General features: G+C 43.1%; 1 long non-coding RNA gene across 1 annotated transcript; it reads right to left on the bottom strand.

Moving 5' to 3' along the window:
- Positions 1-223: 223 nt before the first annotated feature.
- Positions 224-1,495, bottom strand: LOC123106733 (uncharacterized). The gene is made up of 2 exons (XR_006451452.1): positions 686-1,495; positions 224-505 (listed from the first exon to the last, which is right to left on the bottom strand). It is a non-coding gene; the product is annotated as an uncharacterized lncRNA (long non-coding RNA).
- Positions 1,496-17,773: the final 16,278 nt, after the last annotated feature.

Raw genomic sequence — 17,773 nt, 5'->3', positions numbered from 1 at the left:
CCCTTGGAAGAATCAGCCTATTTAACATAGAATCCTAGCATGTGAATTCATGAACGAAAAAGAGAAGTTAGTCCTGTCATAACAGTTGCTGCTAAGCATAATAAAGAGCTAGCTGTTGCACTAAACTTAAAATACTAAGAATGGTGAAGAGACCTACACATAGTTTCTCTGAAGCTGCAAAAATATTACAGAAAACAGTATACGTTGACCATAGTTGCAAAAATATTACAAAAAACACTATACATTGACCATATTTGCAAAAATATTACACAAAACAGTTTGCACTGACGAACATAGTATTATGCTCACCTGTGCAGCTCAAGTAGTACTTGAAGCTAATAATTGTATGGCCAATAGTTTTAAAATCTGACTACCTGATCTAACAAAAACGAAACTGCACAATTTAGCAGTTAAAGACATGGAAAAATATTCAAATTCTAAGCATCGTACTTCCGTGTAATGGATGGATGATCGGATGTACCATCCAGTTAATCCGATGTGTAGCCTGTACTCGAGAAAAAACACACACATCATTCAATTCTGGTACAAACGAAAAGACATCAGCTAATTTGGTTGCCATGTAAGAAAACTAATTTGGTTGGCTAACATAGGGTCATCTGAAAGCATCTACAATTTAAACCTCCTAGAAACATCAAAGGGATCTTCTGTCCGTAGGCAGGCCTACCATATATATCTTTGGTGTCACTGGAAGCAATGTCGTTATGCAGACCATGGCAACTTGCATGCTTTCTCTTCCTACATCACACAATCAAGTCAAAAGGACCACTTATGGATACGCATGTACACAACCAACTTTTTTTCTTGTCCAAACATTAGGGATCAAGCCAATTGTATGCATGTATCTTCTGTGATGGATTTAAAGGATTTAAGAACAGAGCAGGGATCGTGGCGCCAGCAATCCCCTGTAGTCCCTTCACTCGGCAGCCTTACTGCCTACTGCAGCCGCCTCCTCCTCCGCTGCATCAACCGGTGTAAGATTGATTCAATAATTGGCCTAGTAAAATTATGTTGGGAAGCCTCATAGTCAGAACCTGAAATCTGAGATGATTCAAGAAAGAAGAAGAAAGGGATTGTGAGTCTATGACCTTTTTCCAGATCGATTGTTGAGTTGGATGGAAATCTGAAGTTTAGGATGACATGGGGATCGATTGAATCGTGGCCCTTTTTATTAGAGCGATTGCAGCGTCAGGTCAACTTGTACACCTCACGGCCATTACCTCGAGCAGCCCGTCGAGGTGCCAGCACGGTGGCGCACCGACGGTCGGCAATGGCGCCGGGAACACGCACTGCAGCCAAGCGCAGTTCTACCGCAGCGCCCTGAGCGTCGGGAAGGAGTCCGCGGCAGCGGCGGCGACATCGTGTGATGGCGGCGACGGCGACGTCGATGGGCGGCGGCGGCGGCGATGGCGTATAGGTCGAGGAAGGCCAGGAGAGCCGGAACAGAGATGGAAATTAAATTATGTTGAGAGCATTGTTCTTTTAGAACACACATGTGAGAAAGTTTTTTTTTTGACAACTACACATGTGAGAAAGTTGGTTAGAGTTTGCGACCATGACATTTCTTTTAATCTAATATCAGATCAAAAATATTCTGTGTTCTTTCTTTTGAGATGGAAACCTGTTATTTTGAGAAGGAACCTGTTTTTTTTTCTTTTAAGATGGAAACTCCAAAAGAATTCTATGGATTAATCTAAACCATTATTTTTTCGGCCTCACATGATTAACGGTTAGTATTTACTAATTAACGTGGGAATTTTTAGGGAGTCTGTAATTAGTAGAAGTATAGATAGATATAGATATAGATATAGATAGATAGATAGATATAGATATAGATATAGATATAGATAGATAGATAGATAGATATAGATATAGATATAGATAGATATAGATGTAGATATAGATATAGATAGATATAGATATAGATATAGATAGATAGATATAGATATAGATATAGATATAGATAGATATAGATATAGATAGATGGGGTAGAAAAATACCTAGTTTAGGGCTTGTTTGGGACTACTCCGCTTCACCAAAATCAATTTCGCTCCACTAAATTCACTTTGGAGCAGTTTCATCCAGAAGTTGTAGCACTACCAAAGAGAATGTTTGGCTTTCATCTAGCTCCAGCTTCAAGAATGAGAAATTTGGTGAAAAGGATCTATTCGATTGGTCGAGGGGGGAGAAACGAAGGGGTATCCACTTACTGGTGGCAGTGGTGGGTAATTTTCACCCAACTCCAGCTTCTAGAGTTTTTTGGAGCACCCCCTGAAAAGCTTCATAAAAAACTGGGAGTTGTGCCCTAAATTCTAGTTTTTTTATGGAGTGGCATATCATGGAGCTACCCCGTTTGGCTTGTGTTTTCTGGAGTAGAGCTGAATTTTAAGGAGCAGAGCAATCCCAAACAGGCTCTTAACATGGTGGCTTCACTTAGCGTGTTTAATAACTCTAAAATTGTGTATAGGGCAGAACAGTACCAAATCCATAAACTGCATATGAGGATTTTCTGGAATTGTTATTTGTTGTTTCCGGCCACATTTAAACTTGCCTAAATAGTTAGTTTAATTGTGCTTCACCTCTTGCCATGTTTAACAACATTTAATATTGTTGGGTACATAAACGAGAGAGAACTAAATAATTGATATGGTGTTTCATCAATACGCAACTCATTGCATATTGAGCTCCACTTAATTTATAGTATTGTTTGTTGCACTTTGCCATGCCATGCCTCTTTAAACCGGACATGCATCATACTTGGTTGTGCACCATGCCATGTTTATGTGATGGTTGTTTACTATGTTGCTTGCTTCTTTCCGGTTTAGTTCTCGCGTTAGCTTCGGTTTTGTTCCGGAGTTGTGAGGATTCGTTCGACTATGTCTATTTGTCTTCTTCATGTACTTGTTCTTCTTCCTTGCGGGATCTCAGGCAAGATGACCATACCCTCGATATCACTTCTATCTTTGCTTGCTAGTTGTTCGTTCTATCGCTATGTTGCGCTACCTACCATTTGTTATATCATGCCTTCCATATTGCCATGTCAAGCCTCTAACCCACCTTCCTAGCAAACCGTTGCTTGGCTAAGTCACTGCTTTTGCTCAGCCCCCCTTATAGCGTTGCTAGTTGAAGGAGAAGCTGAAGTTTGTTCCATGTTGGAACATGGTTATGTTGGGATATCACAATATCTCTTATTTAATTAATGCATCTATATACTTGGTAAAGAGTGGAAGGCACAACCTTATGCCTGGTGTTTTGTTTCACTCTTGCTGCCCTAGTTTCCGTCATACCGGTGTTATGTTCCTTGATTTTGCGTTCCTTACGCGGTTGGGTGTTATGGGAAACCCTTGACAGTTTGCTTTGAATCAAACACCTCCAGCAAGGCCCAACCTTGGTTTTACATTTGCCTAATAACCTTTTACCCTTCCCTTGGGTCGGCCAACCCGAGGGTCATCTTTATTTTACCCCCGGGCCAGTGCTTCTCTAAGTGTTGGTCCGAACCGAGTCGCCTGCGGGGCCACCTCGGGGAAACTCGAGGGCTGGTTTTACTCGTAGCCTGTCTCATCCGGTGTTGCCCTGAGAATGAGATATGTGCGACTCCTATCGGGATTGTCGGCACATCGGGTGGTTTTGTTGGTCTTGTTTTACCATTGCTGAAATGTCTTGTAACCGGGATTCCGAGATTGATCGGGTCTTCCCGAGAGAAGGAGTATCCCTCGTTGACTGTGAGAGCTTGTGATGGGCTAAGTTGGGACACCCCTACAAGGTATAAACTTTCGAGAGCCTTGCCCGCGGTTATGTGGCAGATGGAAATTTGTTAATGTCCAGTTATAGAGAACTTCACACTTGACTTAATTAAAATGCATCAACCGTGTGTGTAGCCGTGATGGTCTCTTTTCGGCGAAGTCCGGGAAGTGAACACGGTCTTGTGTTATGCTTGAACGTAAGTAGATTCAGGATCACTTCTTGATCACTTCTAGCTTCTCGATCGTTGTGTTGCTTCTCTTCTCGCTCTTGTTTGCGTATGTTAGCCACCATATATGATTAGTGCTTGCTGCAGCTCCGCCTTATTACCTTCCCCTACCCATAGGCTTAAATAGTATTGATGTCACGGGTGTGAGATTGCTAAGTCCTCGTGGCTCATGGATAGTTCCAAACAGTTGCAGGTGCCGATGATACCAGTGCAGGTGACGCAACCGATCTCAAAGGGAGCTCGATGAAGATCTTGATCTTTGTTATGTGTCTTTTTCGGTTGATTGGTAGTGGAGCCCAGTTGGGACGATCGGGGATCTATCATTTGGGGTTGTCTTCCTTTATTTTGGTTCCGTAGTCGGACCTTTGATTCTACTTTGGATGATGTATGAAATATTCATTTATTGTGTGAAGTGGCAATTGTAAGCCAACTCTTTATCCCTTTCTTATTCAGTACATGGGATGTGTGAAGATTACCCCTCTTGCGACAAGCCTACCATGTGGCTATGCCTCTAAGTCGTGCCCCGACATGTGGGAGATATAGCCATATTGTGGGTGTTACAAGTTGGTATCAGAGCCGTCCCCGACTTAGGAGCCCCTGCTTGATCGAATCGCTGATGTTGTTGAGTCTAGAACAAAATGTTTTGAGTCTTAGGATTATATATATCGGAGAGTAGGATTCTTTTTACTCCTCAGTCCCTTCGTTGCTCTGGTAAGCCCTCCTTACGTAAAAGTTTTAACTTTTCTCTCCTCAAATTTCATGATTTTTTTAGGATCACGCGGGTATCTTAAAATCGTTCCGATATTCTTGTGACGAGAACATTGTTCTTGGTGCCTCCTGACATTTAGGGGTTGTGGCAGTGTCCCGGGGAGTTCAGATCCGAGGTTTTGTCATCACAATTTTATCGTTGCAGTTCTGGAATACCTGAGTTCGCCGACATCGAAAATCTCTTTTATGCAGTTATTGGTGAGATAACCTCGATGCCACCCAGTACTTGGGCGGGAGTTCGGGAGTATTTCCATAACTCGTATAACGGATGCTTTTCGAAGGTTGAGGTACACGATTTCCGAAGGTTTCTTGGTTATGTGTTGAAGGATGGATACAACTGGATGTAGGTATTGTTAGTTTGGGTGAGATATTATGCTTCCCCTGTATCCCCAACACCTGATTGCATAACCAGAAAGTTTCGGGAGTTTACAAGTGGAAATTCAAGTATCTCGTAGGATATCTTTCCAACAGACACATGATACGATATGGGGTCTATCATATGTTTGTTCCAATCCTTTGTTTTGTTTTGGTTTGTGGTATTCGAATTGCTTCAATGACAAGTGTTGATTCCATACCTTCCCTAAGCGGTGTTCTCATATATCTATGTGAATACTAATCCTTCTTGATCATCGAGATTGTCATGTCAATTCTTTCCAACCGGCATGCTTCTCTTCAAGTTGATCCCATCATTCTCCCCATCCATAAGATCAATTATCAGTTCTTCTCAACGTTGTTCGTTTATCCATCCCCAAGTGCCTTTGTTTTCCCACCCTCCCACCCTTTTCTTCAAGGACTCAGATTTCTTTATCGTTTATCCATTTTATTGATGGGAAGTCTCTTCATTCTTTTTCCGTCAATGTTCTTATGTGGTGATTCTCAGGAAGATACTAACAGAGCTTCAAGTTCATCATTCTTCATTTATTTTCCTCTCCGGTGAGAATGTCTAATTTTCATGGTGGTGTTTTTCGTCGTCATTCTTGGATTTGAAGACTGAAGAAGATTTTTCTCTCAATGTTGTTTGTTCTATTGAAGATTCATGGGTCTAGCTTCATGCTATCCTCTCATAATTGTTTTCGATTGCAAGAATTCTTTTCACCCATCTGGAGCAATTCAGGAGTCTTTTAGTTTGATTCTTCAGAGCCCATCATCTCAGAATTATTCATTCTCAGCATTCATCTCTCTTTTCCCAATCATATCGGTGCTTCATTCAAGTATTCTCTAATCAGCTCGGGATCTCTTCGTTCACTTGCATCTAAATTCTCTCAAGTATCTTCATTCATTTTCTAATTCTTACCGGTGTTTGGCTATCTTTTCTTCATTCGTTTTCAATTCTTACGGTGGTTCATTCAAGATTTCTCTTCCTCCGTTATCATATCAATTCATTCGTTGTTTCCAAACCCCACCGGTGGTTCCATCAAGACCTTCCCAAGTTTGCGCCATATCTATCTTAATCCTTTCTATGACAATAAGTAGTATGCCAAATCCGCTGCTTGTCATCAATTTAAATTGATTAAGCATACGCATAACGTAATTCGTATTATTGTTTCATCCAAGTGATCTAGTTTTCTCTTTCAAGAGTTGTTCATCATGTCACATTTCTTGGTTCGAGATGCTTCATCTTTTCTTTTCCAGAGTTCCAAGTTTACTGCATTATCTCGTCACGAAGCTCCATCTAAATCATTGCAAGGATTCACCTTGTGTTTTCAACTTCTCTTTCTTTCTATCATCCTTTTATTACCGGAGTTCTTCATGAAGGCTCAAGATGGTGGTTCATCAAGGATTCTTGTCATTCTTCAATTCCTCTTCAAGATCCCTCTCGAAGTTAAGTTCCACCAAGCTTTGCTCTAAATTAAACATGGTCCTCAACACATGTTTGTTTTGAGGAGTTCAAGTATTCTTCATCGTGCATTCCAAAAGTGCAGTTCTTCATATCTTATCTTTTGAGGTGGCGTTATGTCACTCTTCACAATTTCCCTTCATGTTTCATGATTCATAAGTTGTCTAGAATGAGATAGTTAAACCCATCAATTTCTTCGAGCATGAGCTCTTCTCAATCAAGCAATCTCTTCATTGGAGCTATCTGTTGGGTTTCGTAGTAATTTCAAAAAATTTCCTACGCACACACAGGATCATGTGATGCATAGCAACGAGGGGAGAGTATTGTCTACGTACCCAACGCAGACCGACTGCGGAAGCGATGACACGACATAGAGAAAGTAGTCGTACGTCTTCTCGATCCAACCGATCAAGCACCGAAACTACGGCACCTCCGAGTTCGAGCACACGTTCAGCTCGATGACGATCCCCGGACTCCGATCCAGCAAAGTGTCGGGGAAGAGTTTCGTCAGCACGACGGCGTGGTGACGATCTTGATGAACTACAGCAGCAGGGCTTCGCCTAAACTCCGCTACAGTATTATCGAGGTATATGGTGGCAGGGGGCACCGCACACGGCTAAGGAATAGATCACGTGGATCAACTTGTTGTGTCTTTGGTGCTAGCCCTGCCCCTCTATTTATATGTTGAGCCCCGGGGTCGAAACTTGGAGCAAAAGCCTCCTCAAAGTCGGTTTTGCCCGAAAGGCAAGAGTCCCACTCGGACTCCAGGACCAAACGCCACAATCCTTGGCGTCTGGCCCAGACGCCATGGGCCTCGGCGTCTGGCCCAGGGCCAGACGCCAGGGTCTCCGGCGTTTGGCCCCCTGGCCTCCGCAAAACTCCTTTTTGCACCGATCTAAAGCCTCATGGGCTTGACCCCTTGGCCTAACCATATCATCCAATATATGAATCTTTACGTCTCGACCATTTCGAGACTCCTCGTCATGTCCCCGATCTCATCCGGGACTCCGAACTCCTTCGGTTCATCAAAACATGTAAACTCATAATATAACTGTCATCGTAACCTTAAGCGTGCGGACCCTACGGGTTCGAGAACAATGTAGACATGACCGAGACACGTCTCCGGTCAATAACCAATAGCGGGACCTGGATGCCCATATTGGCTCCTACATATTCTACGAAGATCTTTATCAGTCAGACCGCATAACAACATACGTTGTTCCCTTTGTCATCGGTATGTTACTTGCCCGAGATTCGATCGTCGGTATCCAATACCTAGTTCAATCTCGTTACTGGCAAGTCTCTTTACTCGTTCCGTAATACATCATCTCACAACCAACATATTAGTTGCAGTGCTTGCAAGGCTTATGTGATGTGCATTACCGAGAGGGCCCAGAGATACCTCTCCGACAATCGGAGTGACAAATCCTAATCTCGAAATACGCCAACCCAACATCTACTTTTGGAGACACCTGTAATGCTCCTTTATAATCACCCAGTTACGTTGTGACGTTTGGTAGCACCCAAAGTGTTCCTCCGGCAAACGGGAGTTGCATAATCTCATAGTCATAGGAACATGTATAAGTCATGAAGAAAGCAATAGCAACATACTAAACGATCAGGTGCTAAGCTAATGGAATGGGTCATGTCAATCAGATCATTCAACTAATGATGTGATCTCGTTACTCAAATAACAACTCATTGTTCATGGTCAGGAAACATAACCATCTTTGATTAACGAGCTAGTCAAGTAGAGGCATACTAGTGACTCTTTGTTTGTCTATGTATTCACACATGTATTATGTTTCCGGTTAATACAATTCTAGCATGAATAATAAACATTTATCATGATTATAAGGAAATAAATAATAACTTTATTATTGCCTCTAGGGCATATTTCCTTCAGTCTCCCACTTGCACTAGAGTCAATAATCTAGATTACACTGTAATGATTCTAACACCCATGGAGCTTTGGTGTTGATCATGTTTTGCTCGTGGAAGAGGCTTAGTCAACGGGTCTGCAACATTCAGATCCGTATGTATCTTGCAAATCTCTATGTCTCCCACCTGGACCAGATCCCGGATGGAGTTGAAGCGTCTCTTGATGTGTTTGGTCCTTTTGTGAAATCTGGATTCCTTTGCCAAGGCAATTGCACCAGTATTGTCACAAAAGATTTTCATTGGACCCGATGCATTAGGTATGACACCTAGATCGGATATGAACTCCTTCATCCAGACTCCTTCGTTTGCTGCTTCCGAAGCAGCTATGTACTCCGCTTCACATGTAGATCCCGCTACGACGCTTTGTTTAGAACTGCACCAACTGACAGCTCCACCGTTTAAAGTAAACACGTATCCGGTTTGCGATTTAGAATCGTCCAGATCAGTGTCAAAGCTTGCATCAACGTAACCTTTTACGGTGAGCTCTTTGTCACCTCCATATACGAGAAACATATCCTTAGTCCTTTTCAGGTATTTCAGGATGTTCTTGACCACTGTCCAGTGATCCACTCCTGGATTACTTTGGTACCTCCCTGCTAAACTTATAGCAAGGCACACATCAGGTCTGGTACACAGCATTGCATACATGATAGAGCCTATGGCTGATGCATAGGGAACATCTTTCATATTCTCTCTATCTTCTGCAGTGGTCGGGCATTGAGTCTTACTCAACTTCACACCTTGTAATACAGGCAAGAATCCTTTCTTTGCTTGATTCATTTTGAATTTCTTCAAAATCTTGTCAAGGTATGTGCTTTGTGAAAGTCCAATTAAGCGTCTTGATCTATCTCTATAGATCTTAATGCCTAATATTTAAGCAGCTTCACCGAGGTCTTTCATTGAAAAACTTTTATTCAAGTATCCCTTTATGCTATCCAGAAATTCTATATCATTTCCAATCAGCAATATGTCATCCACATATAATATCAGAAATGCTACAGAGCTCCCACTCACTTTCTTGTAAATACAGGCTTCTCCGAAAGTCTGTATAAAACCAAATGCTTTGATCACACTATCAAAACGTTTATTCCAACTCCGAGAGGCTTGCACCAGTCCATAAATGGATCGCTGGAGCTTGCACACTTTGTTAGCTCCCTTTGGATCGACAAAACCTTCCGGTTGTATCATATACAACTCTTCTTCCAGAAATCCATTCAGGAATGCAGTTTTGACATCCATCTGCCAAATTTCATAATCATAAAATGCGGCAATTGCTAACATGATTCGGACGGACTTAAGCATCGCTACAGGTGAGAAGGTCTCATCGTAGTCAATCCCTTGAACTTGCCGAAAAACCTTTTGCGACAAGTCGAGCTTTATAGACAGTAACATTACCATCAGCGTCAGTCTTCTTCTTAAAGATCCATTTATTCTCAATTGCTTGCCGATCATCGGGCAAGTCAACCAAAGTCCATACTTTGTTCTCATACATGGATCCCATCTCAGATTTCATGGCTTCAAGCCACTTTGCGGAATCTGGGCTCACCATCGCTTCTTCATAGTTCGTAGGTTCATCATGATCTAGTATCATGACTTCCAGAATAGGATTACCGTACCACTCTGGTGTGGATCTTACTCTCGTTGATCTACGAGGTTCAGCAGTATCTTGATCTGAAGTTTCATGATCATTATCATTGGCTTCTTCACTAACTGGTGTAGGTGTCACTGAAACAGTTTTCTGTGATGAACTACTCTCCAGTAAGGGAGCAGGTACAGTTACCTCGTCAAGTTCTACTTTCCTCCCACTCACTTCTTTCGAGAGAAACTCCTTCTCTAGAAAGGATCCATTCTTAGCAACGAATGTCTTGCCTTCGGATCTGTGATAGAAGGTGTACCCAATAGTCTCCTTTGGGTATCCTATGAAGACACATTTCTCTGATTTGGGTTCGAGCTTATCAGGTTGAAGCTTTTTCACATAAGCATCGCAGCCCCAAACTTTAAGAAACGACAACTTTGGTTTCTTGCCAAACCACAGTTCATAAGGTGTCGTCTCAACGGATTTTGATGGTGCCCTATTTAACGTGAATGCGGCCGTCTCTAAAGCATATCCCCAAAATGATAGCGGTAAATCAGTAAGAGACATCATAGATCGCACCATATCTAGTAAAGTACGATTACGACGTTCGGACACACCATTACGCTGTGGTGTTCCGGGTGGCGTGAGTTGCGAAACTATTCCACAGTTTTTCAAATGTACACCAAACTCGTAACTCAAATATTCTCCTCCACGATCAGATCGTAGAAACTTTATTTTCTTGTTACGATGTTTTTCAACTTCACTCTGAAATTCTTTGAACTTTTCAAATGTTTCAGACTTATGTTTCATTAAGTAGATATACCCATATCTGCTTAAATCATCTGTGAAGGTGAGAAAATAACGATATCCGCCACGAGCCTCAATATTCATCGGGCCACATACATCGGTATGTATGATTTCCAACAAATCTGTTGCTCTCTCCATAGTACCGGAGAACGGTGTTTTAGTCATCTTGCCCATGAGGCACGGTTCACAAGTACCAAGTGATTCATAATCAAGTGGTTCCAAAAGTCCATCAGTATGGAGTTTCTTCATGCGCTTTATACCGATATGACCTAAACGACAGTGCCACAAATAAGTTGCACTTTCATTATCAACTCTGCATCTTTTGGCTTCAACATTATGAATATGTGTATTACTACTATCGAGATTCAATAAGAATAGACCACTCTTCAAGGGTGCATGACCATAAAAGATATTACTCATATAAATAGAACAACCATTATTCTCTGATTTAAATGAATAACCGCCTCGCATTAAACAAGATCCAGATATAATGTTCATGCTCAACGCTGGCACCAAATAACAATTATTTAGGTCTAATATTAATCCCGAAGGTAGATGTAGAGGTAGCGTGCCGACCGCGATCACATCAACTTTGGAACCATTTCCCACGCGCATCGTCACCTCGTCCTTTGCCAGTGCCCGCTTATTCCGTAGTCCCTGTTTCGAGTTGCAAATATTAGCAACAGAACCAGTATCAAATACCCAGGTGCTACTGCGAGCTCTAGTAAGGTACACATCAATAACATGTATATCACATATACCTTTGTTCACCTTGCCATCCTTCTTATCCGCTAAATACTTGGGGAAGTTCCGCTTCCAGTGACCAGTCTGCTTGCAGTAGAAGCACTCAGTTTCAGGCTTAGGTCCAGACTTGGGTTTCTTCTCTTGAGCAGCAACTTGCTTGCCGTTCTTCTTGAAGTTCCCCTTTTTCTTCCCTTTGCCCTTTTTCTTGAAACTAGTGGTCTTGTTAACCATCAACACTTGATGCTCCTTCTTGATTTCTACCTCCGCAGCTTTCAGCATTGCGAAGAGCTCGGGAATAGTCTTGTTCATCCCTTGCATATTATAGTTCATCACGAAGCTCTTGTAGCTTGGTGGCAGTGATTGGAGAATTCTGTCAATAACGCAATCATCCGGAAGATTAACTCCCAATTGAATCAAGTGATTATTATACCCAAACATTTTGAGTATATGCTCACTGACAGAACTGTTCTCCTCCATCTTGCAGCTATAGAACTTATTGGAGACTTCATATCTCTCAATTCGAGCATTTGCTTGAAATATTAACTTCAACTCCTGGAACATCTCATATGCTCCATGACGTTCAAAACGTCGTTGAAGTCCCGATTTTAAGCCGTAAAGCATGGCACACTGAACTATCGAGTAGTCATCAGCTTTGCTCTGCCAGACGTTCATAACATCTGGTGTTGCTCCAGCAGCAGGCCTGGCACCCAGCGGTGCTTCCAGGACGTAATTTTTCTGTGCAGCAATGAGGATAATCCTCAAGTTACGGACCCATTCCGTGTAATTGCTACCATCATCTTTCAACTTTGCTTTCTCAAGGAACGCATTAAAATTCAATGGAACAACAGCACGAGCCATCTATCTACAATCAACATAAACAAGCAAGATACTATCAGGTACTAAGTTCATGATAAATTTAAGTTCAATTAATCATATTATTTAAGAACTCCCACTTAGATAGACATCCCTCTAATCCTCTAAGTGATTACGTGATCCAAATCAACTAAACCATGACCGATCATCACGTGAGATGGAGTAGTTTTCAATGGTGAACATCGTTATGTTGATCATATCTACTATATGATTCACGCTCGACCTTTTGGTCTCCGTGTTCCGAGGCCATATCTGCATATGCTAGGCTCGTCAAGTTTAACCTGAGTATTCTGCGTGTGCAAAACTGGCTTGCACCCGTTGTAGATGGACGTAGAGCTTATCACACCCGATCATCACGTGGTGTCTGGGCACGACGAACTTTGGCAACGGTGCATACTCAGGGAGAACACTTCTTGATAATTTAGTGAGAGATCATCTTATAATGCTACCGTCAATCAAAGCAAGATAAGATGCATAAAAAGATAAACATCACATGCAATCAATATAAGTGATATGATATGGTCATCATCATCTTGTGCTTGTGATCTCCATCTCCGAAGCACCGTCATGATCACCATCGTCACTGGTGCGACACCTTGATCTCCATCGTAGCATCGTTGTCGTCTCGCCAATCTTATGCTTCCACGACTATCACTACCGTTTAGTAATAAAGTAAAGCATTACATCACGATTGCATTGCATACAATAAAGCGACAACCATATGGCTCCTGCCAGTTGCCGATAACTCGGTTACAAAACATGATCATCTCATACAATAAAATTCAGCATCATGCCTTGACCATATCACATCACAACATGCCCTACAAAAACAAGTTAGACGTCCTCTACTTTGTTGTTGCATGTTTTACGTGGCTGCTACGGGCTTAAGTAAGAACCAATCTCACCTACGCATCAAAACCGCAACGATAGTTTGTCAAATAGACTCCGTTTTAACCTTCTCAAGGACCGGGCGTAGCCATACTCGGCTCAACTAAAGTTGGAGAGACAGTCGCCCGCAAGCCATCTATGTGCAAAGCACGTCGAGGGAACCGGTCTCGCGTAAGCGTACGCGTAAGGTTGGTCCGGGTCGTCTCGTCCAACAATACCGCCGAACCAAAGTATGACATGCTGGTAGGCAGTATGACTTGTATCGTCCACAACTCACTTGTGTTCTACTCGTGCATATAACATCAACATAAATAACCTAGGCTCGGATGCCACTGTTGGGCTTCGTAGTAATTTCAAAAAAATTCCTACGCACACACAGGATCATGTGATGCATAGCAACGAGGGGAGAGTATTGTCTACGTACCCAACGCAGACCGACTGCGGAAGCGATGACACGACGTAGAGGAAGTAGTCGTACGTCTTCTCGATCCAACCGATCAAGCACCGAAACTACGGCACCTCCGAGTTCGAGCACACGTTCAGCTCGATGACGATCCCCGGACTCCGATCCAGCAAAGTGTCGGGGAAGAGTTTCGTCAGCACGACGGCGTGGTGACGATCTTGATGAACTACAGCAGCAGGGCTTCGCCTAAACTCCGCTACAGTATTATCGAGGTATATGGTGGCAGGGGGCACCGCACACGGCTAAGGAATAGATCACGTGGATCAACTTGTTGTGTCTTTGGTGCTAGCCCTGCCCCTCTATTTATATGTTGAGCCCCGCGGTCAAAACTTGGAGCAAAAGCCTCCTCAAAGTCGGTTTTGCCCGAAAGGCAAGAGTCCCACTCGGACTCCAGGACCAAACGCCACAATCCTTGGCGTCTGGCCCAGACGCCATGGGCCTCGGCGTCTGGCCCAGGGCCAGACGCCAGGGTCTCCGGCGTTTTGCCCCCTGGCCTCCGCAAAACTCCTTTTTGCACCGATCTAAAGCCTCATGGGCTTGACCCCTTGGCCTAACCATATCATCCAATATATGAATCTTTACGTCTCGACCATTTCAAGACTCCTCGTCATGTCCCCGATCTCATCCGGGACTCCGAACTCCTTCGGTTCATCAAAACATGTAAACTCATAATATAACTGTCATCGTAACCTTAAGCGTGCGGACCCTACGGGTTCGAGAACAATGTAGACATGACCGAGACACGTCTCCGGTCAATAACCAATAGCGGGACCTGGATGCCCATATTGGCTCCTACATATTCTACGAAGATCTTTATCGGTCAGACCGCATAACAACATACGCTGTTCCCTTTGTCATCAGTATGTTACTTGCCCGAGATTCGATCGTCGGTATCCAATACCTAGTTCAATCTCGTTACTGGCAAGTCTCTTTACTCGTTCCGTAATACATCATCTCACAACTAACATATTAGTTGTAGTGCTTGCAAGGCTTATGTGATGTGCATTACCGAGAGGGCCCAGAGATACCTCTCCGACAATCGGAGTGACAAATCCTAATCTCGAAATACGCCAACCCAACATCTACTTTGGAGACACCTGTAATGCTCCTTTATAATCACCCAGTTACGTTGTGACGTTTGGTAGCACCCAAAGTGTTCCTCCGGCAAACGGGAGTTGCATAATCTCATAGTCATAGGAACATGTATAAGTCATGAAGAAAGCAATAGCAACATACTAAACGATCAGGTGCTAAGCTAATGGAATGGGTCATGTCAATCAGATCATTCAACTAATGATGTGATCTCGTTACTCAAATAACAACTCATTGTTCATGGTCAGGAAACATAACCATCTTTGATTAACGAGCTAGTCAAGTAGAGGCATACTAGTGACACTTTGTTTGTCTATGTATTCACACATGTATTATGTTTCCGGTTAATACAATTCTAGCATGAATAATAAACATTTATCATGATTATAAGGAAATAAATAATAACTTTATTATTGCCTCTAGGGCATATTTCCTTCACTATCTTGGGTTATATTTCACCTAAAGCTTTCCCTAAGGATTGTTGCTATTTATGCTGCTTATAAATGACCCAAGTTCTTCATTCATCCTCCCGGTGATATAAGTTTCTCGTCTCCTTGTTGATGTCATGATGTAGAGGGATAAACTCATGGAATATGATGAAAACCCCATCGTGTTATCCTCGATGGCAACAATACAATACGTGCCTTGCTGCCCCTACTTTCACTGTGAAAGGACACCGCAAGATTGAAGCCAAAGCTAAGCACTTCTCCCATTGCAAGAAAGATCAATCTAGTAGGCCAAACGAAACTGATAATTCTAAGAGACTTGCAAAGATAACCAATCATACATAAAAGAATTCAGAGAAGATTCAAATATTGTTCATAGATAGACTTGATCATAAACCTACAATTCATCGGTCTCAACAAACACACCGCAAAAAGGAGATTACATCGAATAGTTCTCCATAAGAGAGGGGGAGAACATTGTATTGAGATCCAAAAAGAGAGAAGAAGCCATCTAGCTACTAACTACAGACCCGTAGGTCTGAGGTGAACTACTCCCACTTCATCGGAGGGGCTATGCTGTTGAAGTAGAAGCCCTCCGTGATCGATGCCCCCTCCGGCGGAGCTCCGAAATAGGCCCCAAGATGGGATCTCGTGGATATAGAAAGTTACGGCGGTGGAATTAGGTTTTTGTCTCCGTATCTGATCGTTTGGGGGTACGTAGGTATATATAGGAGGAAGGAGTACGTCGGTGGAGCAACAGCGGGCCCATGAGGGTGGAGGGCGCGCCTGGGGGGAGAGGGGTAGGCGCGCCCCCCTACCTCGTGGCCTCCTCTTTTGTGTCTTGACGTAGGGTCCAAGTCACCTGGGTCTTGTCCATTGAGAAAATCACGTTCCCGTAGGTTTAATTCCGTTTGGACTCCGTTTGATATTCCTTTTCTTTGAAACCCTAAAACAGGCAAAAAACAACAATTCTCGGTTGGGCCTCCGGTTAATAGGTTAGTCCCAAAATAATATAAAATTGGATAATAAAGCCCAATAATGTCCAAAACAGTAGATAATATAGCATGGAGCAATCAAAAATTATAGATACGTTGGAGACGTATCAAGCATCCCCAAGCTTAATTCCTGCTCGTCCTCGAGTAGGTAAATGATAAAAACAGAATTTTTGATGCGGAGTGCTACTTGGCATAATTTTAATGTAATTCTTCTTAACTGTGGTATGAATATTCAGATCCGAAAGATTCAAGACAAAAGTTTATATTGACATAAAAATAATAATACTTCAAGCATACTAACAAAGCAATCATGTTTTCACAAAATAACATGGCCAAAGAAAGTTATACCTACAAAATCATATAGTCTGGCTATGCTCTATCTTCACCACATAAAGTATTTAAATCATGCACAACCCCGATGACAAGCCAAGCAATTGTTTCATACTTTTGACATTCTCAAAACTTTTTCAATCTCCACGCAATACATGAGCGTGAGCCATGGATATAGCACTATAGGTGGAATAGAATGGTGGTTGTGGAGAAGACAAAAAGGGAGAAGATAGTCTCACATCAACTAGGCGTATCAACGGGCTATGGAGATGCCCATAAATAGATATCAATGTGAGTGAGTAGGGATTGCCATGCAACGGATGCACTAGACACTACTAGGAAAAGGGCTAAAGATGAAATTGACACTAATGGCGCACCAGAGAAGTGGTGCGCCACTACTATTTACTAATGAAGCACCACGTGAAGATACGCCATTAGTGTGTAAGACACTAATGGCGCACCAGGCACAAGGTGCGCCACTAGTAACAAAATGTTTTTTTTCATTTTTTCAAACATACTAATGGCGCATCCGGGCAAAGTGCGCCATTAGTAGTTAGAACTACTAATGGCGCACCAACCGTTGAGTGCGCCACTACTGTATTCTTTTTTTTCTTTTTTGCAAAACTACTAATAGCGCACCGTCGCATAGTGCGCCATTACTAGTTCAAACTAGTAATGGCGCACTATGCCACGGTGCGCCATTAGTATAAAAATTATTTTTAATACTTTTTTGCAAAACTACTAATGGCGCATGTATGTGTGGTGCACCCTCCCCCGTTCCACCGCCACCGATGAGCACCCCCCGCACCCGCCCCTGCTCCACTGCCGCCGACGAGCACCCGCCGCACCCTCCCCCGCTCCACCGCCGCCGACGAGCACCCCCCGCACCCTCCCCCGCTCCACCGCTGCCGACGAGCACCCCCCGCACCCGCCCCCGCTCCACCGCCGCCGACGAGCACCCCTCGCACCCTCCCCGGCTCCACCGCCACCGACGAGCACCCCCCGCACCCGCCCCCACTCCACCG

This window comes from Triticum aestivum, chromosome 5A (assembly GCF_018294505.1).
Source record: "Triticum aestivum cultivar Chinese Spring chromosome 5A, IWGSC CS RefSeq v2.1, whole genome shotgun sequence".
Taxonomy (NCBI): domain Eukaryota; kingdom Viridiplantae; phylum Streptophyta; class Magnoliopsida; order Poales; family Poaceae; genus Triticum; species Triticum aestivum.
The sequence above is the reverse complement of the archived record's forward strand: the minus strand, read 5'-3'. Positions and strand labels throughout refer to the sequence as shown.